The sequence below is a fragment of the Megalopta genalis genome, unplaced genomic scaffold (assembly GCF_051020955.1).
Source record: "Megalopta genalis isolate 19385.01 unplaced genomic scaffold, iyMegGena1_principal scaffold0030, whole genome shotgun sequence".
NCBI lineage: Eukaryota > Metazoa > Arthropoda > Insecta > Hymenoptera > Halictidae > Megalopta > Megalopta genalis.
Window position 1 is genome coordinate 497,644 of NW_027476099.1, and position 25,262 is coordinate 522,905.

Below are 25,262 nucleotides of genomic sequence, written 5' to 3' on the forward strand. Positions count from 1 at the left end.
TAGAAAGGTCCAAACCCCATCTCATACAATTCAAATGTGATTATAATGAAGATACAGAATTTAAAGCCATTAATTTAAGAAAATCTGTATCAGGTAGACCGCAAAGTTTGAAAAATATATATCAGCCTTTATTATATCCTAAAGGCAGAACTGTGACAAGGGAAAAATGGAGAGACATGATGGACCTGCTAAAATACATTCCTCCTGTTGAACATGATTACTATAAAAACTTGACAACAAATCGAAATGACGAATCCTCACATCCAGCTGATGAAGAAGACATTATTTATAATATTGCTGATGAATTAATTACAAATAATATAATATAACAGAACTGTGAACATTCATTTTTATGCAAAAGCTGTAATAAAAATATATAATAACTAACTTTTTCTGTAATAAAAAACTTAAAAATTTAAAGACTGAATTTAACTTTACTACTTTTTAAGTTGCCAAATTGATTAACTCCACCAGTCACATAAAAGCTGTAACATTACTGACGATTATTTTTTGGCTATTCTTTCTTATTAATTTTATACAGCGTCAGATGAAAGCTATATCTGTATTTATGCATTCTACATTATATGTGTGAATCTATATTATAACAGGAATTTTAGAAAACAATGTACATCTCATTGCTCATTTACTGAGCCTTTTCTAGTTATCATCTGCACACTCATCTAATTACTATGTGTCAATCTCTGTGCACTGATCTAATCACTATAAAGAGTGCTAGGTAAATACTAAACTTCGAAAATTGTGTGAGCTTTGGGTATCATAATTTATTACACATGTTCAGTACAATCACGTACAGCGTATACACATTTCACGGACAAAAAAAGTAATCTTAAATGTAACACGTAGTTTGCTGTAAGAGGGCTCAGTCTAGACTGTTTTTCTGCAATTTGGTAGAGTTTTTTGAATATAATAATTTATTTTTTTGTTTTGTGGAAAGCATGATTTTTGTATTTTTTTTATCTTTATTTGCAAAGTGATTCGTAAGTCTTTTAACAAAATCAGGAAAGAAGGAAATTCTGCGGCTGGAAGAAAAAACACTGCATATCACATGTTTTCACTTTCGAGATGTTTGTCATTTAAAGTTCTGGCCACCAATTCCTTTCTTGGTTTTCCATTTATTGAGCTTATCGTATTTGCATAAACTGAAATTTCTTGAAATTGTAACATGTTGCGGTATTCTCTACAGTCACTGAATACACAGCCGCGAGATCTAGGACGCTCGGAGCGTGGGCTGAGTCGAATGGTGCCGGCCCTGAGCAACGGCGAGTGCGCGTAGGGTTTGTGCGTCGTGCCGAGCCGTGAGTCTGGGGAGTGGGGAATGCCTCGTTTCTAGCTGAAGAAGCGATCTGCCGAGAACGAGGATCTTTGTCGCGTAGACCGTAGCGTTGGGTGTTTGGAAGAAATAAGTATAACTGTGACAATTCGAGCCGAGATTAATTCATACGAAATGAAGGAAGATAGCCGCTAAAGACCATAGGGCAGCAGGCGAAATAATAAAGGACAGTGCTGGCAACAACTGGCAGCGACCGTTCCAAAGATATGTCAAGACTAGTGACCGGCCAGGATCCGCATTCGTAACTGGGAATTTCTGATCGGTTTTTCGGTAAGTCTCATTATCAGTACGAATTTCTTCATTTACATTTCGATGGCTCGGACACCTTCTCTCGGCTGGGCTAATTATTCGCCAGTGCGAATTATTACACGCCACGTGCGTTACGCATATGGCGTCTTGAGAAAGCTTGCGAAACTGGAAGCACGTGTCTTCCACGTGGGCAATCGGTTCTTGCGGATATATGGCGTCGCGGCCATATTTATTTATATTAATATTCGGACAACTTTTAAAACGCCATAACTTGCTTAGAACTGGACTGAACAACTTGAATTTTGTTATTGCTTAGAATGATTAAAGAAAATAATATATGACGAAATATATATAACGAAGATTTAAGAAATGCATTTCATAGATCTCGGTAATTTATATGCATGTTGAAAATTTCAGCGGAATCGGTTGACTTTGGTATAAGCGGTAAACAATTAAAGATCGCAAAAATCGCAGTTTTGTCCTGATTTTTAATATTTCTGTCCAATAATTGTGAGAAAGTTGCTGTTTTAAAATTTGTTTAATGCTCGTAACTATGACCTTGCGTTAACTGATTTCGATGAAATTTTCGGCATGCATGTAACTTATCGAGATCTACAATTCCTAATATATTTTCTTTGCAATATGTAAGCTTATTTTCTAATAAAATGTCGCTTTATGGGCATGTCTTGTATTTATTTCTTTATTTCTAGATATCTGAAACTGTTTCTTAAGTTGTTTAATGTAAGTATTGTATAACATACTGTATAGCGTACCTGATTATACATTCACTTCAGATTGATCCTCTATAACTTGAGATATTATTTTATTGTCGTTAAGAATATGAAATCCTTTATCATTTCCATCATTTTTAATCACATTTTCTACATCGCACTCTACGCAGTGTGAAATGCACCTTGCAACATTATATATATAACTTTGTGATTACGGTTTGTTCGCTATCTGATCTTTCATGCAAAGATGAATTACTTTCACCGACTTTTAGAAGCTGTTATTCATTTTTATTCCTCTATTCGTGTTTGCTGCATCATCTTCTTTGCATTTTAATATGTTATCTTTATAATTTTTTTATGATATATACAGTAAATCTACCAATGTTATATTTACAAGACAAGAGATTAATTGTTTCTGAAGCGTCTATTAATTTCAAATTTTTCTTCAATACAAAGCACCACTCTTTTTCTCTTTTCGTTTGATTTGTGTGAAGACGTAATGAGAATATAGTTTCTGGACGAATCACATAGATACAAGTAACTGAATTAAATCGTTACTTATCTTACATTCTATGCAGGAAGACTATGCTAGAATTTCTAACTAAGAAACAAAAACAGTGTGTTGTATAATGGGTATGTCGCGTAGACTGGAGTTGGATAAGAGGAGCATCGTTCCTGACATCCAATTGTTGGTAACGGGTTACTATGTTGGATAAACACAGTCCAGATAAACGGTGTTTTACTAGTTCTTGTACTAGTTGTTCTATCATTAGTATTTATTTAAGATTGATGTCGTTTTTAAATCTCTATTTTATACGATTTTAAGATTTGTTTATAGTATGTATTTTTTTTTGTTGCAACTTGAATGTCCGAATTATATATAATATATATTATATATTATCAAATATTTCAAGATTTAATGAAAAGTATTTGTTTAATATAATGTTTTACAAGTAGTGTATAAACAAGGATTCGGACCTGGACAAACTAATCTAAATTGGAATCGAAATTGCGTAGGAACCGTATTTTATTAGGCTTCCCTCAATTTATTTTCTTTATTACATCACCGCCCAATGCTTCATCCTGTAACAAATGATAAAATGTCATGGTTAATAGTAAATCAAAGACCTATGCATATAAACTGTGAATCGTTTAATAGAGTTCGATGATGTACCTGCGCTGTTGTCTGTTTTTGAGTTGAAGTAAATTACCTCTCAGATGTTATACCAACAGAACTTTTATGATTTTCATTACTTTTATCGGTTTCTTTGCTTTTGTTACATGCTCCACTGCCATTAGCTTTATCTGTTTTTTCCGCTTCTTCTTCATCGTTACTACTACTGACAATAACTATTATCTCGTCATTATTGAAGGGTTTTACCGGTCTATTAGCAAATAATGTTTGCATCTATAAAATAGCATGCGATTATCCAATCTGTCAAATCTGATAGTATATTATCATTTTTAAATGAGTTTGTTTGCAAGTATACATATACTTCTGTCTTTTCTTTTTGTGCTTCCTCCTTTCTCTTATCACAATAATTTTTAATTTCTTTCCTGATATTTCCAATATCTGCAGTTGTTTCAGTAGTTTCCAAACATAGCACAAGTTCTTTTATTTCACGACTATATGTAAAGAATTAGTTGTAACAATACAATCGAGCTTATAATGGCAAATCAATATTTTGAAATATTACATTGTATATGCTTGACCTCTGTAGGTTATTAAAAGCGTTAGTGTTATTTTTGTTAACAAATTTACCTAATGCTTTATTTAGATCATTCACTGTTAGTATTGTTCATAGGTTTTTATTTTCAACCAAACTGGTGTCCTTTTAGTTTTGCTTGTATGTGGTTTCCACAAAACCTTAATTCTCCTAATTAAAAAACCAAACACAAATTTTACCTTCGAGCATCTTGTAGAATATCGCAATTTTTGTTTACCTCAGTATAGCTCATAATGTCAGTCGTATCCTGGAGTACTTACCGGAACTTCTTGTTTTACAGAATACAATTAATTCGTGAGAATTAGCAACTTTATCACAATATTTCTGTGCCAATCTAAAATACACATATTATTTATTTCCATTTATTACTTGTATTCGTTAATATACTAATAGAATCTTACCTGGTCGAATCGAACCGTTCTTTATCTTTCAAGTAAATTACTTTCAATCGAATATACGGCAAGACCGGTTGCTTCGGATGATTTGACAATTGTTCCGCGGTACTAGGAATCAATTCATTTTCTATGCGTCGGTCGACGATATTAAAAACTGATTCTGATAGCAATCTATCATTGTTACTTTTTATATTTGTATCATTAAGGACCAGAGTGTCAAACACAAATGGTCTAACGGTTTTTAATTTCAATTTCTTCAACTTAAACTTATTACCGTTTACGCTAAGTATGACAATGTGTTTGGCCTTTGATTCGCCTTCGCATAAAGAAATCGCAATCTGTAAGTGCGTTTCTTAAGCAGTAGTTTCTTATTTTTCATGCATCATAATTAATAAATAAATCTAAAAATATACCTGTTTGAGAAATGTAGTATTGTCTTTTAGAGTTAAACACGTGTGTGATACAACATTCCTGTTCCCCTCCCCACACGACAAAGTCAACAAAAGAGGGAAGGTGGGCTTCCGAAGTATATCCACGTTTAAGACATGGTGCACGTTTTTTATGTAAAACAAACAAATTAAAGCATTTCACCTATGAATGAAAATCATTTGCAATAAAAAAAAATGGAAAGACCTCTCAATACATATATGGATCTCATAAGTTCACCTTAAAATCGTTCAACATCCGTATTAATTTATCATCGTTCATGCAGCTTAAACCAAAAATTGCAACATGGGTATTACCCATTTTTATCATCAGTGGAGGAATGATCATTTTAGGGGTGGCTGTCCATTTTCCAAAATAATTTATGAAACCAGACACAGACAACAAGTCCATTTGGCCCATTTATTCCACAACCTATAATTTTGATTATAATTACTAATGGCTGAATCAATGTTGAAAAATCACTGTACTTAAACTATTGATATTATATTTCTTACTTGGATGGTCATTTTTCCCGTGAATGGAAAATATTAGCATGTCAATATTAAAATTTGGATCCTAAAAATTTACAGTTTTAAAAGTACAGTGTGGGAATGTTAATTCTGGCTCGCTCAAAAATTGGATGTTAATTGCTCTGATGAAAAAACAATCATTAATATTTGTCGTACTTCAAATACCATCTTATATTGATATTATCATATCTTGCTAACCTGGGACCCATACAGTATTTATTTAACAATTCCATACATTTTAATTCATCAGAAGTTGTTGGTTTCGCATCGTGAAATAAATCTCCACAATGAAATATAAGGTCTACATTTTTTTCCTTGCTACATTGAAGTATTTCTTCAAAAGTATTAATGCTCTCATCCGATGACTCTCCTGCTTGTATAAATTAATTATTTGCAGTATATATGTGCGTGTGTTGCTGTCAACGGTCATGATGCTACCACTGAGTAACCACATCAATGGCCTTGCCATTTTTTAATTACTGTAATGTCTCCAGTTACATTTCGAAATATGTATTCTTCGATGCATTCTCGGCATCGACTAGCGTTTGATGTTTCCAGGATTACAGAACCATATCCTTCACAATGACAATCTGCCTCACTTCTGTGGTTTCCTGCGATGGTATGCCAGCAGCCTTCAGGAAATAATTCTCTTTCTTCTGCTGCCACTCGAGACCAACATTTTTCACACAATTTGTATTCTTCAGCTTCAAACACGAGTTGCATTTTCCTTATACATTGGCATATTAAGAGATCCTCGTGCACCTCTGGATAATCAGCGGGATTTACTTCATCCTGAAAGTGATTCCAATTTTTAATTTGTGTCGGACGAACTATCGAAGACGAAGGAGTGTTTTAATTTATCCTGATGTTTCGCGATTAGGTGTCCGGTCGCATCTGTTTTTAAAATTGCATTATTTATATCCGACATCTACTATCTCGTATGGCCCGATGTAACATGGATCGAATTTACTTGTTTCAGGTTCTTTTTACACATGGACGTATTACTCCACCATAAGTTATGTCGGATTAGCTCACTTATCGTAATTCCCGAAGATTAATTCGTGGGGTGTGAAATTCGTAGCTTCGTGGACGGAGGTATTTATATGAAATCATGGCAAATGGTAAGTAGAGGTCCCATTCTTCATATGACTCGATGTATTGTTTTAGATGTTCTGTTAATACAATATATGGCTCCTTTTTAACGATCCATCTCGGCAACATGTAGCATTAGTTTCCCAAGAAACTAGTGTTTTCATCTATCGAAATGGATTTTGGTGTCTCACGTATTGCAATGAAATGACTCGCGGACGCGTCAGCTATTATCATGGCTTTAATATCTGATAAAGCAACTGCTAACCAATACTTTTTTAAATTGTCTCGCATAGTTAAAATGTAGCGATTTCCATTGATTGTTTTTGGAAGTAGTCCAAATGTGTCGATGGCAAGTTCGTCAAAAGGTTCCAGAGATGTGTCCGTAATAATCACGGGTTGACGGGTTTTGTTCTGATAAGTGAACGAATGAATTCTTGTGAATCTTTTCTCATTTCGGGGCAGTGATATTTTTCTTTTAACCCTTTCGGTACGGAGGACCTGGCCGCGGTTATACATTCGTGGAACGAGGAAGTTTTTCGCAAGAGTGGTTGCACTGTCCGACAGCGTAAACCGCGAAAACATGTTTTGCGGCATTCATAGAAATCTCGAGCGTGATTGACACTAAACTTTTCATTCGGACCGCGACATCGGTGACTGACGCGGAATTTAACGTGTTTGAAAAACATTTCTAAAATGTTTATACTGCTTAGTCGTAACCTAAACCAATCCTCGGCAGAAAACCGATTTCGACGGTATCTTATCTCGCGGATCAGACGGAAGGACAGACAAAACAGGCATGGCGCTTAACGTTTTAAAATCATATCTTTTTCTTTACAGTACATTAATTAAAGTAAATGGCATTGATATAAATAATATGGTCCAATATTACAAAATTAAAATAAATAACAAAATTAATAGTGTAACATAATAAATAATAAAACTAATAGTGAAATATAATCAACGACAAAACTAATAGTGTAACTTGGTGTGATAGTTTTCGAAACAAGGGGAAACGCGCAAGCCCACATTACATTGTTCGCACTGATACTTGGATTCACGTCTCACACCACCAGCCGTACATACAACACATCTTCGTTTTCGATCTTTTTTCCCCGACTGATATATCGAAGGAAAATGTCCCCCTGTGAGCCGATGATATTCATGATTCTTGTGTTATTTTTCTAATATTTCCTTAATCAACTGAAGGTGAAATTTCGCCATTGGGATTTGTTTTTTTGTGGTGTGCTTATATAGGCAGTATGCGTTTTGGGCTTTAGAACAATTTCATTTTTTCTTGACTTCTTAGGTACTTCTGCAAATTCTGCGGTTTGGATAGTGAAAAGCATATAAAATTTCTTTCTATCAAACCATTTCATTGCAAACAGATTTTCAGATGAGCGGAACACTGCCTTTCCTTTTTTCAATTTATCAGTTATTTTAAGCATCTCTTTCCGTCTTCTTTGCACAGTGCCACAAGCGTTCGTACTTTTTTCGTGGGGTAGGTTGAACAATATGGGACTGGAAAACCAGTTATCCAGATAAATACAATAGTCTTAGTTGCCAACCCAATGGCCTTTGTTTAGAAAAGGTTGCAAAAGCGACATTACAAAGTTCCCTGGCTTTCCAATATATTGATATTCGGTAGCTACAGTAGCACTAGCCCCACAATAAATGATTATATCTTGGATATAATCCGTCTTGCAGTCACAAAGTGGGAATGATTTTATACCAAACCTACTCCTTTTCGGGGGAATATATTGTTTAAATGAGAGACGGCCTTTGTAGAGGAGTAGACTTTCGTCTATACATAACCGCTGGTATGGCTGAAATGCATTGATAAAAAGATGTTCGTAGCATTTCCACTACTTCATTTATTTTGTATAAACGATCAGCAGTGCGACCGACTATGTCCGTAAAATGCAACACTTTCAATAATGAAAAGTAGCGATCTCTACTCATAATTTGACTGAATATATCGCTTCGGAGAAGCTTATCTTTAGACCAATATTCATTTAAGGATAGCTTTTTGGTTCGCGTCATTAATAACGACGCAGCAATAAAACAATATAATTCATCCACTTCCATCCCTTCTGAACCCTTCTGTCGACACCAGTAATTGTTTGTTTTTTCCACAATAAATTTAACTAAATCTTCAGAAAAAAGTAGTCTGAAGTAATCCAAAATTCTCGACGAACGATTTAAATTGTTCCCAACTACTCCCGAATGATGTGGCGTAACATCATGAATTTTTGGACTGAGCTTCTTTGATGTCCATTTGATGCTAGAAGGAGTATCAATTCGTACTTCAGGCTCTTCTGCTTCTTCAGATTCTGAGGTGCTAAGTACACGTGCTCGATTGTTCCTCCTTTTGCGAAATGCTAAATTATATTGATTTTCTTCATCAGAATCTCTTTTGGAATCAATGATTTCTTTTATTCATTGTTCTCCTTTCAAGCGTTTTACACTCATCCTGAAGGGAACTAAATTCAAATTGTAAGTTATACATTAAAAAAATTAACGATATAAGCAAACATTCCAATTTGTTTTTCGTAGCTTATCTATATATTATAAAACATATATAATTAAGGCACGCTGTTGACTGTTACTAATTATATATTATAATGGAACGATTAGAACAGCCGGGAATTTTAAACACAGAATAGTAAAGTAATGTGTACTATAGAGAGTAATCATACCCACATAACTTTCCGTTGGTGCTGTTCACGGTGCCCACATAAAGTGCCCACATAACTTTCCGTGGATGCCGCCAATAGGCGGCGGTAGTACCGAAAGGGTTAATTGATTTAAGGTTTCCGTTACACCCTTGTGACCTGCGATTAATCTACTGCAAGCTTCTCCTATTAATTTTCATCGAATTTCATCTGCTGGTGTGACAATGTTATTCGTGTTCGTAGGTTGTGGCAAAACTGGGCTAATATCTGGTTCGTCTCCATCAGTTGAACTGCTGTTCTCCTGGGATTTAGATTCGCAATCAGGTATAGACTAAGTTATACTTGGTTCACTGATCTTGGCAGGTGAGATTATTGGTAGATGTAATGGCGTAGATGAGGCTCCTGGGAGATTGTAGATGAGTGGTGTTTGCATCATTGTTTCTTCTAATCTTGGCTTCGCTGTTATCACAGTTTCATCTATTGAATTGCGTTTGCAAAAGATGCTTGGGTCGTCGATTTGGTTATTTGGATATTTGGACGTTTGGCTCTCATCGAGAGTGTGGGTTGTGGATGTCTTAAATGAATTTAACGCTGTCTTAAATTCCCACGTTTTCGACGTTATGTTCGACGTTCTTTTCCTGTGGCTGAATAATTATTCTTGAGCGAATTTAAAGTACGTGAAAGATAAGCTATGAAAAATATGTCAGGAATGTTCTTCGTATGTCACACTTCCAGTGAGCATTTTCTATGACTTCAATCAACTTTCTACTTGACATTATTAAAACCCCAGAGTAACCATGAGAAGAAAATAAAATAAAACATTTGTCTACAAACTCCTATTAAAATTTGGACGAAACACGCAATAGAAATTACAAAAATATTAGTTTGCATAATTGCCTAAGTATTCTCCATGTTTTTTATTATGTTGACTTATATGACTAGACATTTTCGGAATAATAGAGAATGTTACCTTTCATCTTTTGTAATACACTGGTTTACACTAACCGATGATTTTCGAAAAAGGATTTCATAATTTTGGTATTTTAAATAATGTTGTACACATAATAAATCATCTCATAGGTGTACTTTAAAAGTAGCTGAAAAAATTCTTTTTAATGATAATATAATAATTTAAATCTCTGTAGTTTCGGGAAAATACTCTTTATATTATACTATGTTGTAATACCACATAGTGTTTGTTTTAATTAGTTTTATTTAATCTGATCTTATTTTTATTAATAAATATTTAGCGTTATTTATGAAACTTACATTTATAGGATAGTAATGCATAAATGCCAGCTGAAAACGTGATCATTTTCTTATATCATTATACTCGGGTAGGAAAGTTAATTCTTAATTCTATCAATTCAAACGAATTCTGCAGTATTTATGGAGTATTTTTTGTTTCCAATAGATCATTTTGGACATATGTTGCACAATGTAGTCATCGAGACGAGTTTTTATATTTTTTCGATCGGATGTACAATTTACACATTTTTGTCCCGATGTCGCGTTCAGTTATGGTTCGTGAAAGAAATTATTCGTAATATGACTTAATTCTGTTTGTACTATGCACAGTATTGAACTATAAGAATTATACATATATCTGTTTGAACTGTTCAAACGAACACGGTAACATACAGTGTATTTGTATGTATGATAATAAGTTTGCTCGAAAAAATTTGAACGCAAATTGTTATATTAATTTTAATGTACAATTCATAACTCCTACTATCGTATAGTTTAAAGCTAACGAGAAGACTTTTGCGACGAACATGCCCGCACTGTTTATAGTCATCTCCTCGTCAAATCTGAATAGTGCATATAGCGGCTTGAGTACGAATCATGCATAATTAAAGTGTGGATAGTAAAGTATTATTATACTACTTTCATGCTTACTATAGCGAAGACAACCTGCAAAATTGACATCACTTTTTTCATCACTTTTTTAAATCGTGGGTTTAAACATCAATGTAGAGTATTATCAGAATCTGAATCATAATGTTTTATGTGAAATATTATATAATAGAATGAACCATCTACATCTCACAGTTGTATGTATTTACGTAACCGGAGGATGAAGTTTTGGAAATATGTAGTACCCGGGAAGGCTCATAAAGTGCAGAAATAAGTTAAATGTTCGACAATTTCCAAAATTACTAGTTTATTATTCTTCTCAAATTTCCAAATATGTTGCAAATGTATCTTTTCGTTGGGAAGGATGAATTGGAGGAAGGATTGGAAGGATGAATTGGATAGTGGACTGTATGGTAAAAAACGCTGGTGTAATAACGCTAAATATGTTTTAACCAATAAGATTCGTACAGAGGAGGTTATAGATGATATACAATAGAATGATGAAATGTGACGATGTGTCGTGAAGGTCATGAATGATACGATTAAGCGATCAATTTATGGCTACAAAGCTGTATCGAAATTTGCAAGCGCAATCGGTTGTAGCGAAGCTAGGCTGCAAGCGCAAAAGTATTACAAGCGTAACGTGAATCGCGTGCACAATAGCAGAGAAGAATTACAAGCGTAACTATATGTATCTACGTAACAGTAGCTGCTAACTCATGACAAATGAAAACTAACCACGGTCGCGGTGTGAGGGCCTATTTATTTCGTTGTGAATATTGAAAACTAAGCAGAACTGAATGTTCGTTACAGTGTACGATGGCAATGCCCTAACGAACAACGTTGCATGGGAAACGACGGAAAATAAATAATGGTCGCGCTAGAATTCTTATGCATCGATCCAAGTGATACCAGTAAAGAGGAGGTAATCGACTGGCGATTTAAAATTGATCGATTTGATTTTAGACACACGAGACTATTTTCTTCAGCGTACTGGATCTGTATTGGAAAATTTATAGTTGGGTCGGGTTGTTGCTTGACAAATTTCCAATATTCGGAATCAGCAACGGAATCGCCAACATCTAATTTCACCACAAATGAAGAGTTGCATTAAATGGAACATTCAGATTGAGAATACTCCATTTTTTATTACTGCAGAGCTGTGCATTCTTGGTAGTTTGCAGGTCATTTCTTGTACTCTACGCGCCCGAAATAACTAAATGAGTTTCTGTAGTGGTTATGATATAGAGGAAGAAAAGCAGTGCAACACCCACTCTTATGTTATTCATCGAAACCAAATTATTCGAAATGCATTAATGATACTACTGCAGCTTGGTTTCAGTAGTCGAAGAAAACTATGGCTGGGCTATTAATTATCTCATATCTTTCGATATTGGAGCGATGCTTCCCTAAGTATTAATTATAGGTAAATATAGCCATTTTCAAAGCATGTTCACAACTATCAATCTCAATTTCCAAAGTATTTGGAAATTTGGTTCCATAATTTCAAATAGTGTGATATACATAACCAGAAATGTAACTTGCAGTGGATACATTCTCAATAAACGGGCAACAAATATTAATCACATAATGAAAAATACCAAGATTGCACGATTCCTACTAAACATTCAAGTGGAAATTTAGAAAGCAGGAATTTGTTTGCTTGAAGATTTACGGCTTTAATCGTCACCAAAAACCGATTGGATCAATATGGAGATTGAGTGATGCAGTTTTCATGTCAAGATTCACGTCAGTGTTCAGCAGATATCTAGAAGACTGGTTCTTCTGCTTGAGACTTTGTATGGCGCGATTGCGGAAGTAATCAACAAGAAAAGGAAGACTACATTGATCTGAATTTCGATGTACTTTTGGAGCAAGGATATGAGATTTGATGTTGGATCTTTCATACCGAACTTTCCTGAATTTGGTTAACAGTCTGAAACATTTACTTCTCGGGGTGAACAGGATCGGAAGTGATTGTGCGAAGTCGTGTATATTATCTATGAATCAAATTGTGCAGTAATGGCACTAAACGTCATGTAGAAGCAAACTTGAAATCTGAATCGGTAATTTTTATTTACACGTCATTATTTGCTGTTGCTTTCCATTAGTTAAAAACTTGCAACCATATTTGGATAACAAGCAATACAGCTTCAGAGGATTGATTGCCTTGCTACTTATTTCTACATTCAAATCCTACTGTCACTAGAGATATTGCTTTCTTGAGTACGTTGATCAATTTACCGTCTGCTTCCGATTCTGACACGATTAAATCAAATACTCTAGATTTATAAAAATCCATGTTTATATGATCAATTTGGAACATTCATTCGATGAAATTGATAATGCAGATTTTCTAGTTGTAGCAAATTTTGCGAGGATATAACCTTGTTGTCTATTAAGTAAGCTAGAGTAGGTATGTCGAATCTTTTCGAGCAAACTCAAGCATTTATAGTATTACAGAGTTAATGCAATTAATAAACTTATTCCTGAGGTTTTTCATAGTAGTGTTATTGGTTTAAATAGGTCTATGATTTATATCGAACAGTATTTATCGCAGTTATTCTTGTGAAATGGAATCGCGTTGTATATTATGTGCTTGAGTACGAACGCTGTGTATTTCGAACCTGCAATTTGGTACTATCACTGATTGTGAGACACTGCATTGGTTTAGGTTGAAGTACGGAAAAGACTCGGTCAGGAAAGTAATTTTTCATTCTTATTGGAGGTTTTGTAAACGTTTTTAAAAAAGACAGAAATGGTAAATGTTTATTGTTTACATAACAGTGCAATAGATTTCTCGCAATATTTTGGGTCGTAACATTCCAATTTCAAAAAATCCTTCTCGCTAACATTGTTTCTATGTGAAATGAAGTTATTTGCATAATTTGGGCTTGATCGAGTTTCGGAAATGCGTTCGAGACTAGTTTCGGAATGACAATATTTTTTAAGTAATTTTGACATTTTCGAATTTTGTGAACCTCATAGATTATTTAAAACATTATATTTTATTTAGGACAGTAATTTAAATAGTTAGAATATTCAAAAATCTTATTTCTCTATAATCAAAAATAATAAATTATCTTTGATATAATTAATCAAGTTAATGCGAATGAACTCCTGGGGCGAATTTTACTTCTCTATTATATCGTATTCTATAGATGCTATTTTTATCGTTGCTATATAGGATGCTCTTTTCTACTGGTACGTTTCGAAATGTGGTTCTGATGTTTTCATGACACTCAACAACTATCTGCTACCATCACGGAAGTTGTCGAGTCGTCTCATCGGATACAGATAACGGCTTTGATTGTGGTAGGCTTCAGCGAGGTTCGTCGTGATTTGGTAGAATGACATCATCCATTGGTTCGTTGAATTCCAAGAAATTTCTGAGAATTTACCTTGTCTTGGTACTGGAATTTTAAAGTCTAATGAACATTCGTTGATACGTAATACATATGTGGCATTATTGTTAATTGTACCGTTATTTGTTAATTAAATTTAGATCTTACATGTGCAATTTTCAATTTGTTAGTGTGTACTATACGTAGATTACCTCCAATTAGTATTTCTATTCGGCAAGATTTCTACAACTTTGTGTGGACTACTATATTGGTTACAAAATTTTCCTATTTTAGACTCTTTCATAAGTTAAATTAAATCTAATGGTTCATAAACTTCTTTAATTTGCAAATTTGAATTTTGTCGTCGTTTTCTATTTAACATTTCATCATGATTTTTAGGACTAGAATTTATTATATCGTTCGTCGATAATTGTTCGACAGGGATTTCAGGTTGTGACGGTGCTTCTTGAGCTTCGGGAGTTGGGATGCGTAGATTATCTTCTCTTTGAAGATAATCAATATTATCGTTTTGATAATCTTGAGAAGACAGATCGACATCGAAAGTTAATGGTTCGCTATTGTGTTCGTCGTGGCCTAAATCATTTTGCGGGATATTTTCGGAGGGAACGTTCTTTACGGCAGACTTTTGAATGTCGTTCGCGCTGAAATTTTCGAGGAACTTTACATCGCGCGCGATTTCTACCCGTTTTGCATCCTTATTTCATATTCGATATCCCTTCGAACATTCGGAATACCCGACGAAAGTCCCCTTTCGCGAACGTGGTTCAAACTTCCCTTTATTCGGATCGTTATTTAGAAAATAGACGTCGCATCCGAAATCGCGAAAGTGTTTAACGACGGGCAGCTTCCCGTAAAGCCTCTCAAAAGGAGATTTTCTGGCTGTAGCTCTTGACGGACATCGATTACGAATATGATTCGCCGTCGATACGGCTTGTGCCCAATAAGATCGCGGTAGACCGGATTGCGCGATTAGACATCTCGCCGTTTCTACTATCGTCCGATTCTTCCACTCGGCTACCCCGTTTTGCTGTGGATTGTATGCGACCGATAACCTACGTTTAATCACGTTATCGCTTAAGAATTTATCAAACCGCGAATTTATATACTCCTTCCCATTATCCGATTGTAGGAATTTCATCTTGCGACCGGTCTGATTTTATATATAGTTCTTGAATTCTCGGAACGCATCAAATACTTGGTCCTTTGACCTTATAAACCGAACTTCGCACCACCTAGAATAATCGTCAATGAACGTGACGAAATATCTGTTACCTGCGTGTGAGTGCGTTCGCATGGGGCCGCAGACATCGCTGTGAATTATTTCTAAGACTTCCGTCGCACGCTTCGATTGTTCCGGAAACGGCGTTTGCTAATTAAAACGGCTAATTAAAACATAAATAAATAAGGCAGTAGGTGTGGGGTGAGGAGTTGGGATGGGTGGGTTAGGGTTCGGAGGATCTATTTACAAGGGAACTTAAAACTAATGTTGCTGTTAAGCATTTTGCGCTATTTAAGGATTGTATACAGGTCTTAAGACAATCACTGATAATAACTAATGACCTTTGTTTTTCCGGAACTTAGTCTATTTTTTCACTTTTTACGGGTTCTTCTGCGGAGTTCGTCAATGTGCCTGGCGTCGTTAGCTAGCCAGGAGTAATCTTTGTTTAGTCTATCCCTGTCCATTTTGTCCTTGATAGAGAGTGCTGTTGAGTAGTTGGATTGTTCTCGTATGTATTTGTTGTCGTCTGGATTGATTTTCTTATTAGCGGAGTGTCTATTCCTATGGTAGATTATGGGTAAGTTATGTTGATCTTGGATTATTCCATTATGGTCACAGAAGAGGAACAGCTCTGGGTGTATGTAACCTGAGCTTAACTTGTTGGGGGTCGTCTCTTCTTCCGTTTTCATTGTGTCTATTATTATTTGATTTTTGGTGTGGCCAATCCTGCTGAAGTAATTTCGGGTGAGTTTTAAGTTGAAGCAGTCTATTCTTGGTATATCAGCTTTTGTGTATATTTTAATGTTACTGATTCTTTTGGTGTAATTTGATTCAGCTGTTCTATATCGGCCGAGGCATGTTCTTAAGCATGATCTTTCAAATCTTCTTATTTTTTCTATAATTGTTGGCCCGGTGTTCCAGAATATGGGTGCGGCATACGTTAATATGGGTCTAACTAATAGCTGGTAGCAAATAAGTTTGGCTTTGGTGGAAAGATTTTTGTTGTAGAAAAGTCTAGAGTTAGCTTTGAAGGTTCTTCTGGCTTTGTCCAGTTGCGTAATGTGGTGTTTGTTCAGTCTTAGTAGATGATCCAGTTGTACTCCTAGATATTTTACTAGCTTTTTGGGGGGGATTTCAACAGTTTCGTTAGTGTGAATGTTTTTAGCTGTGATTGTTGCTTTTTCTATCTTTACTACGTTTGAGTATTTGATTTGTTTTACCGGTCTGCGGAAGAATATTATCTCACTTTTGGTGGGATTAATTTTCAAGTTCCAGTTTTTATAGTAGTCAGTGATGTGGTTTAATGTCATTTGTAGTGAGTTTTTGATTTGTCCTCCGTCCGTGTTAGCTTTGTAGATTATTAAGTCGTCCGCGTAGGCAATCGAGTGTAGTCTGTCTACGGTGTTGAGTCCGAATTCGTTTATAACTTCGCTATTATAAATGTTGAAGAGTATTAGTGATGTTACTGTTCCTTGTTGTAGGCCTTCTGAGATGTTGAATGTGGTGGTAGACATTTTCGTTCCGTCCCATATGCGGAACGTTTTTCCTTTGGTCATATTTGCTATTAGTAGGATTAGTCCTGCTGGAAATTGGTATTTGTCTAGTTTATGAATTAGCCCATTATGCCAAACTGAATCGAATGCTTTTTCAAGGTCTAGCAATATTGCCCCCACTGTCAGTCCGTTGTGTAGGTAATTGTTGAGGTCAGAAGTTAATTTGTGAATTGCGTGTGTGGTAGAAAGTTTATTCTTAAATCCGAATTGGTTATCTGGTATAATATTGTGTTCAAATGTTCGTAGTGAGACTAATGGGTCTGTAGCTTTGTGGCTCTTCTGGGTTTTTACCTTTTTTTAGTATCGGTAGGATTTTAGCTTGTTTCCATCTGTTTGGGTAATAGGCGTGGTTAATTGCATTATTAAAGAGTATCGTGTATTCTATTATGATGGTTGTCGGTAGATTTTTGATGGCTATTGATGGGATGTTGTCCAGCCCTGACGAAGTCTTATTATTTAGCTTTTTGATAATTTCGCTTACTTCACTGCAAGAAATGAAATGATTGGTTTCTTTATCCAGGTGTACTGGCCTGTATGCTGGGTTAGCGTCTGTGAATGTTGTAAAAGTTGCCTTTGTATCTGTCATTCTTTTTGCTATTTTGCTATATTTGTCTGTTGTTTCGTCTGCCAGTCTTTTGGTGGTTGTATTGGTGTTAGTGTATCTTGGTGAATTTATTCTTTCCAGATACTTTCCTATTATCTCGAGTTTAGTAATCGGATCTGTAATGTAAAGTTCGTTGTTGTCGGTCCTGTCTGGTAAACTTTTCGCTACTTCTTTGTTAAATTCGTTTTTGTTAATATCAAGTCTGAGGTTTTCGATGCTAATGTGTTTTTGTGGTCTCAATATCCTGTTAATGGTCGGGAAAAATTCATTGGCGTTCTTGAAGTTATATTTTTAATGATGGAGGCCCAGTATGCGGTTGCAGCTTTAGAGATTTCAATGTGGAGTTTTTTATTGAGTATTTTTATTGTCCGTTTAATTCTGTTCGTCTCTTGTCTGCTGTGCTTGCTCGAGCTTTGGTACCTGATGAAATACAACCTTGATATTAGGCATGATTTTGCCGCGTGTAGTTTTTTAGTGTTATTGCTAATGTATTTTTGATAATAATTTTTATTGCTAGGTTTATTTGTTGGGACTATTCCTTTAATTGTTTTTGTGATAAGCAGTTCGAGGTAGCTGATACCTTCGTCTATTTCATTTATCGCGAGAATCCTATTACCCGGTAGTTTATTTTTTAGGTGCTTATCGGCCCGTTTGGCGAATTTTCGCCAATTAGTTTTTTTATAGTTGAATGAGTGGGGTTTAGGAGGAGTTGGTGTTATTCCTTGGAACAGTGTGGTTGGTTCTATTGCGAATGTTAGTGCATTATGATCGCTATCGTATGGGTTTGTCCTTATTTTGTTGTTGTTGAGGTTCAGTATTTCTAATCTGCTGTCTGTTATGCAGTAATCCAGGAAAGAGTTTGCTTTGGTGTACGTAGGGTTGGCAGCTGCGTAGATTGTTGTTTTATGTGATATACTGTTGTCGACCTCCCATTGTAGTAATCGTCTGCCCCTGTCATTCGTGTTTGAATCACCCCATTGTGTATTTCTGGCGTTTATGTCGCCGGCTATGATGAAGAAACTGTTTTCGTTGTCCAGATGAAAGTCTTTGTAAAGTTGTTCGAACTCGATTATGAATGTGTTTTTTGTGGATTGTGGGGCGTATATGCTGAAGATGAGTAATGTTTTTTTTTAGTTTACTATTATTTTTATCACTGTGTATTCTATGATTCTATTTTTCTTTGAGTTTGGGTATGGGACCATGGTGTAATTGATGTTGTTTTTTATAACTATTGCAGTACCTCCGCCTCTCGAGTTTGGAGCTCTGTCTGTCCTAATTATGTCGTAGTTGTTTAATTTCAGTTTGTGTTTGTTGTTAAGTTTCGCTTCTGAGATCAGTATAATGTCGTGTTTGTAAGCTTCAATATATTTTTGTAAGTCTAGTCTTTTTTTAATTGTGCACAGTGAATTTACATTTATCGCTGATATTTTGATTGGGTTGCTGGTGGTTGTGTGAGCCATTACTCGATTGACCATTGTGCTAAATAATCGATTCTCAGTGTATTTTGGGTGATTTTATTATTGAAATCGACTAGTTGCTCTTTGATTTCGTCTAAGCTACTTCTGAATATATCAAGTATTTGGCTTATATTTATGTTGTTGTCCGTTACTTGAAATTGTGTTCTTTCGTTGCTGTTGGTCAGCATTCTTGGGGGTAGGGGGGTGGGGGCGGGGGTGGGGGGGTGAGCCTTTCGTTTCTGGTGTGTGTTTCGGGTTGTGCCATATGTTGTGTGTATGGAATTCTATTGTTTTTTGTGATGTTTGCGTATGAAATACTCGGGTCAATTTGTCTGTGAATTTTTTGTGTTTTTTCGAAAGCTTTTCTGTTTTTGTTTTCGTGTTCTTGCTTCTTCATGTTCATTATAGACATATATGGGCAGCCCAGGTAAGAGGCCGGGTGCCCATTTTCCCCGCAGTTAGCACATTTTAGCACGTTTTTATTACCTGATTTCTCGATGTTGCATTTTCCCGGTTTATGGCTTTGTGCGCATTTGACGCACCTGTACTCCATATTGCAGTTAGAGCTGGCGTGACCTACTCTTTGGCAGTTTTTGCATTGGAAAATTTTAGGCTTTCTAAGCCTTTCCCATCTTATTGATTGGCTTAGCAGTTTTTTGATTTTGAGTAGCTCCGGATGATTGCTATTTTTGTCTATTTGCACTATAAAATGGTATTTATTGCTATTTGTGCGGTCAAATTGTAGTTTGTTAATTTTGGTTATGCTTATGTTATTGATTTTGAGTTCTTCTAATGCAGCCATTACCTCAGCTTCATTGAAGCCCCCTCGAATGCCCTTAAGGACGAATGATTTGTTTTTAAGATGGCTTGGGGTGAAGGAGTGGAATTGGAGGTTATTTTCCTTCAGGATTTCCATGCTTTTAACCACTTGCGGTGCAAAGAAATTCTCGGTTGCGCGTGCCAGAACAATCGAGCGGGAATCACTTCGCGGCGCGTTCAGCGGGTGAGTTCCAGAAGAGAATATAAAGAGGCAGAAGGATAAAATTACATCTGTATCAATACTAAATTTATTTATTAATAATCTTGTAGGGTGTGATACTTTTCAAAACAACTTGGAATGTGTAACGCTACAAGACATGTTTTACGCTCCCATGTAGTTCCACTCCGTTTTTTATGTTTAGCGCATACTACGCACCTCCGTTGTGGATTTTTTTTGGCGTTTGTAGGTGGTATATTTCTTGGGAAATGTCCCCATTGCTTCGCTTGTAAGCGACTCGGAGCATTTCCAGCAGACATCCTTCCACGTCTTTGGTAATCAGGAAGACATACTGTTTCTAAAATCTGTTCGGCTACATCGATTCGAAACTTCGAAAAAGAATACTTTTTACATTTTGGTATTTCCATTTTTTTGCAATATAAAATATATGAATTGAGCAGTGCCATATCTGCTATGTAAAAAAATATTTTTTTATAAGTTTTAACGTATTTTCTCATTAATTTAAAAGATGATAAATAACTATCTTGCAGATCCACTCCACCCATACCCTCATTGTATTCCAAAACGATGTTAGGCTTTGTTGTAAGGCTATTATTATTTTTCCACCTCTTTTTTTCCACTTCGACCATCTCAATTTTTGTATGTTTCGTGGACATTACATATATGTCTTTTTTGTCTTTCCATTTTGCAACCAAAATTCCATTACAGGAGCGCGATATCACGTCAGAACGTTTTAGTTTTGCAGCTGCGAGTTCTTTAGGCATATTCTTCCTATTGCATCTCACTGTTCCTATGGCATTAATTTTTCTAGACTGTAACTTTTGAAATAGGCTTGGCGAAGAATACCAATTGTCCAAAAATAGAGTATGCCCGTAACCAGTTAGTACTGTGGACATAAGCATTGTGACGCTTTCAGAGACACCTACATTCGCATTTCTGTCTAAATCTTGACCAGTGTAGATTTTGAATTTAATGCAATAACCCGACTTGGATTCACATAACTTATAAAATTTCACTCCAAAACGTGCTCTTTTGGACGGATTATACTGTTTGTACAAGATCCGACCCGTGTACTTCATTAGCGACTCATCTAACGAAATGTATTCCGCGGGAGTGCAAATATTTTGAAATTTCTCATTAAAATAATCGATTACACTCCGCACTTTACATAAACGATCGTCATTATCGTTTACAACTTCGTTATCAGTAAAGTGCAAAAAGCGTGAAATTTGTGCAAATCTCCAATAGGGCATTGTTTTTCGAAATATTGGTGTCTCGATTACGCTTTTTTTAGACCAATATGACTGCACAGTAGATTTTTTGACATGGGACATCAAAATGCACAAAGCAAAATACGCATGTACTTCATCTATATTGGTGTCCCACCAAATGTCTTCAAATTTTCGTAATTTGCGGTTTTCATTTTGTAGTGTTTGACTGGCGTAACGATTAGTTTCTGTCACAATAATTTTCCAAAAGTCTTCTGCTAATACTTCTCTTGTCATTTGTAAAGCTGTGACATTTTGCCCAACAAGAATATGTATTCTAGATATTCTTGAATATTCCCATACTTGCGTTATATTTTCCGCGTCTTTCCAAATCCATTCCTGGGATGAAACATTCCTTTCTCTATTCTCATTCTGAACATCTTCCTCGTCGTCAGATATAATTCTACGCCGATTCCGACGTGGAAAAACAATTTGTTCTAAATCACTGTCAGATTCTACATTGTCTTGTCTTCTCCGTTTATTTATAGAAATAACATCACTGGCTTCGCTATCACTTTCCATTTTACAGTCTGGGGTCAATACTAATAACTTTACACGATGAAGAGCAAGCAGAAACTGTGCCTCGGTAAAGAATTTTATTGAACAGTGGACATGCCACGCACGTCATTTATCTTTCTGTAACAATAGCCCAACGTCGTGCGTAACACGTCGCTGGCGTTTCGGTAACAAAAGCATGTTGACGTGCGTGGCACGTCTTTCCACCGCAAGTGGTTAAAGTGAGCAGACTCATCACTGGCGTTGAGCCTCACAGTATCTTCGTCTAGTTGTTTTACCATAAATGACTCTGTGTTAAGTTTATTTTCTGAAATCAATGCTATTATAGTTTTTATCTTTGATTTTGTTATATATATTGGTGGCATTCTGCCCTTCCCTTTTGGTGTGGTGACATTTTCGGGAGTCCCCTGCGTTTCTTTGTTCTCAGCGCACTCTGCCGCGAGGAGATTGTAAAGGGTGTCCCAAAATTCACGCAAGAAATAATTTTGATAGAAAACACAGGTTTATAATTAAAAATTGTAAATTTTTTATTGATTTATTTAGTATACAGTGTAGGGTTATGTATGGAATAGCATATCGGGTAAATGGCCTCCACGACTTTGCTGGCACATACGCACTCTTTTGTTGAAATTTTCCATGATTGTTTTGCATAAATGTGGCTGAATTTCGTTGATACAGCGCTCAATTTCCTCCTTCAAGGCGTAGGTGGTCGTGGGCTTGTTGACATAAACCTTAGACTTCAAAAAACCCCAAATAAAAAGATCCAACGGCGTTAAATCGCATGATCTGGGCGGCCAATTCTGATCACCAAAACGGGAAATTACACGACCAGGAAATGACTCATGCAGTAATTGAATTGTTTCTCGGGCTGTATGGCATGTGGCACCGTCTTGTTGAAACCACATGCCGTCCACATCCATGTCTTGCAATTTTGGCACAAAAAACTGGATTATCATGTCGCGATAGCGAGCACCATTAACCGTTATTGTCTGACCAGCTGCATTTTCGAAGAAGAATGGTCCGATGATGCCTCCAACCCAAAATCCGCACCAAACAGTGACACGTTGTGGATGCATTTGTTTCTCAACAATCACTTGTGGATTTTCTGAACCCCAAATGCGACAATATTTTGTTCGACCGATTTTGTTCGAAAAATCAGCATCCACTTTTTGTTGTTCCATAATCCATTCAACGAACTCTCTTCGCTGTGCGTGGTCAGTAGGCTTCAGTTCTTGAGTCAATTGAACTTTGTAAGCATGAAGATGCAATTCTTGACCACGGCGCCGAATTGATGTTCCTGGACTCTCAGCAACACTCTCTCGAACTGCTTCAATGTTTTGTGTTGAACGACTTGTTGAAGGACGGCCAGACTGTTTAACCCTTTCGCGGCGGAGCGCTCTGAAATGAGTTGCGCTCTAAGCAGCCGATGCCAGATCGACCGCGCGGACAAAATACGCGAGTCGTTCCGAACGCGGTGTGCGGAGCTGATTTTGCTGGTCATTTCTCTAACGCGGCTGGCCGGCACGCCGATCAAACAATAATATTAATAATAATAACAATTTTAGTAATGTTTAACAATCTTTAATAATCTTAGATAATTTTTAATAATATTTCTTTGTGTGGTACAATCTAAAGCAGGGTTCAATACATAAACCAACTTTACAGTCTTTACATTCAAATCGTGTTTCGGTTCGCTTTTTGTGTTTGCTGCAAACCACACATTTCCGCCGACCGTTCTGCCGCTTTCCTGTGGGATTGATATATTTGGATGGAAAATGTGTTTGAACCAAACGTAACAGATTATCTTTGGATGCAGTTTGGCCTCCAGCCTTATTGTTACATATATTTTTATTTGAATATTTGAGTAGAATTTCTCTAATGAGACGTAAATGAAATTTCGCAAATGTTATATTCTGTTCCGACGTAATTTTGTAAAGTATGTAAGTATTGTAAATCGAAAGGTCCACCATATGGAAAAATAATTTCTTATACCATTTTAGAGTTTTACGAATAGTATTAATGGAATTTAAAATCATATCCGTTTTATCAACTGCTCCCATAACGCGATTAAAGTCTACTACGACAGTTGGTTTTAGAATTGGTCTTCCCGTTTTAATATCATTTCTTTTTGTTTCTGTATACTCAGCAGAATGATAACTTGATAACATTAGCACTTCTCTTTTGTCCATCCATTTTAGTGCTAATAATTTATCCGTAGATTGAAATGCAACTTCGCCTTTGCATAATTTATTGGATATATTAGGCATTCCACGTCTGGTTTTCTTCACGGTTCCAAATGCATGTGTCCTATTGTGATGTAAGAGAGAAAATAATGCCGGGCTTGGATACCAGTTATCGGTGACCAAAACATGACCCTTATTTAGATACGGTTCCATCAACGTCATGACAATATTTCCTGATTTTCAAATTTCTGCTAAATTATTGTTTGTTATATCCGTGCGCGCTCCACAATAGACTATAAAATCTTGGATATATCCAGTATAACAGTCACAAATTTCATACGACTTGATGCCAAATCTGTTTCGTTTCGAAGGTATATACTGCTTGAAGAAACATCGTCCTTTGAAAAGCAGCAAGCTTTCGTCGATGCATAAATACTTGTACGGCTAAAATGCTCGTGAAAAAGAATTTCGCAGTCTGTCGATGATGCTCCGAATTTTTATTAGCACGTCTTGATTTGTTGTTTCATTGTTATCATGAAAGTGCAGCATTTGTAATAGAGATTTATACCTGTCTTTTGTCATTATTCTTGGAAAACTTTCCGTTCGTAATAACTCGTCGGTTGACCAATATTCTTCTATTGATACTTTTCTTACTCTTGACATTAACATCGACAGAGCAAAAAATCGATACATTTCGGTAACTGTTGTATTTTTCCATGCCAACAATCGTGAGTGCCTACTGCGTACAGTTTTCGTAGTATAATAAGCATTGCTTTCTCTTACAATATGTTCAACCATATTTTCGGAAAGCCAAATTTTGTGCGCTCCAAAGAAATTGCCGCGGATCGATGTCTGGTAATTCCTCAATGTTCTCAGAATCAGATTCCGAACTACTTGGCAGTAGGCGCTTTTTATTATATGCATTTGGAATTCTACCTTTGTATCCAATTTCTCCAAACATTTCAGACAGGTCAGAATCCGATGAAAATTCCATATCATCGTAGCTCATATTCGTCGTCCATTTGTCCATGATTAGGGCAAAATTTGTGGATAATTATATTTGATTATGT

The 25,262-nt window shown here is 35.9% G+C and overlaps 1 long non-coding RNA gene across 1 annotated transcript; it reads left to right on the forward strand.

The window, feature by feature from the left end:
- Positions 1–1,209: 1,209 nt before the first annotated feature.
- Positions 1,210–10,151, forward strand: LOC143261001 (uncharacterized). The gene is made up of 2 exons (XR_013035247.1): positions 1,210–1,621; positions 6,389–10,151. It is a non-coding gene; the product is annotated as an uncharacterized LOC143261001 (long non-coding RNA).
- The last annotated feature ends 15,111 nt before the right edge of the window (positions 10,152–25,262 follow it).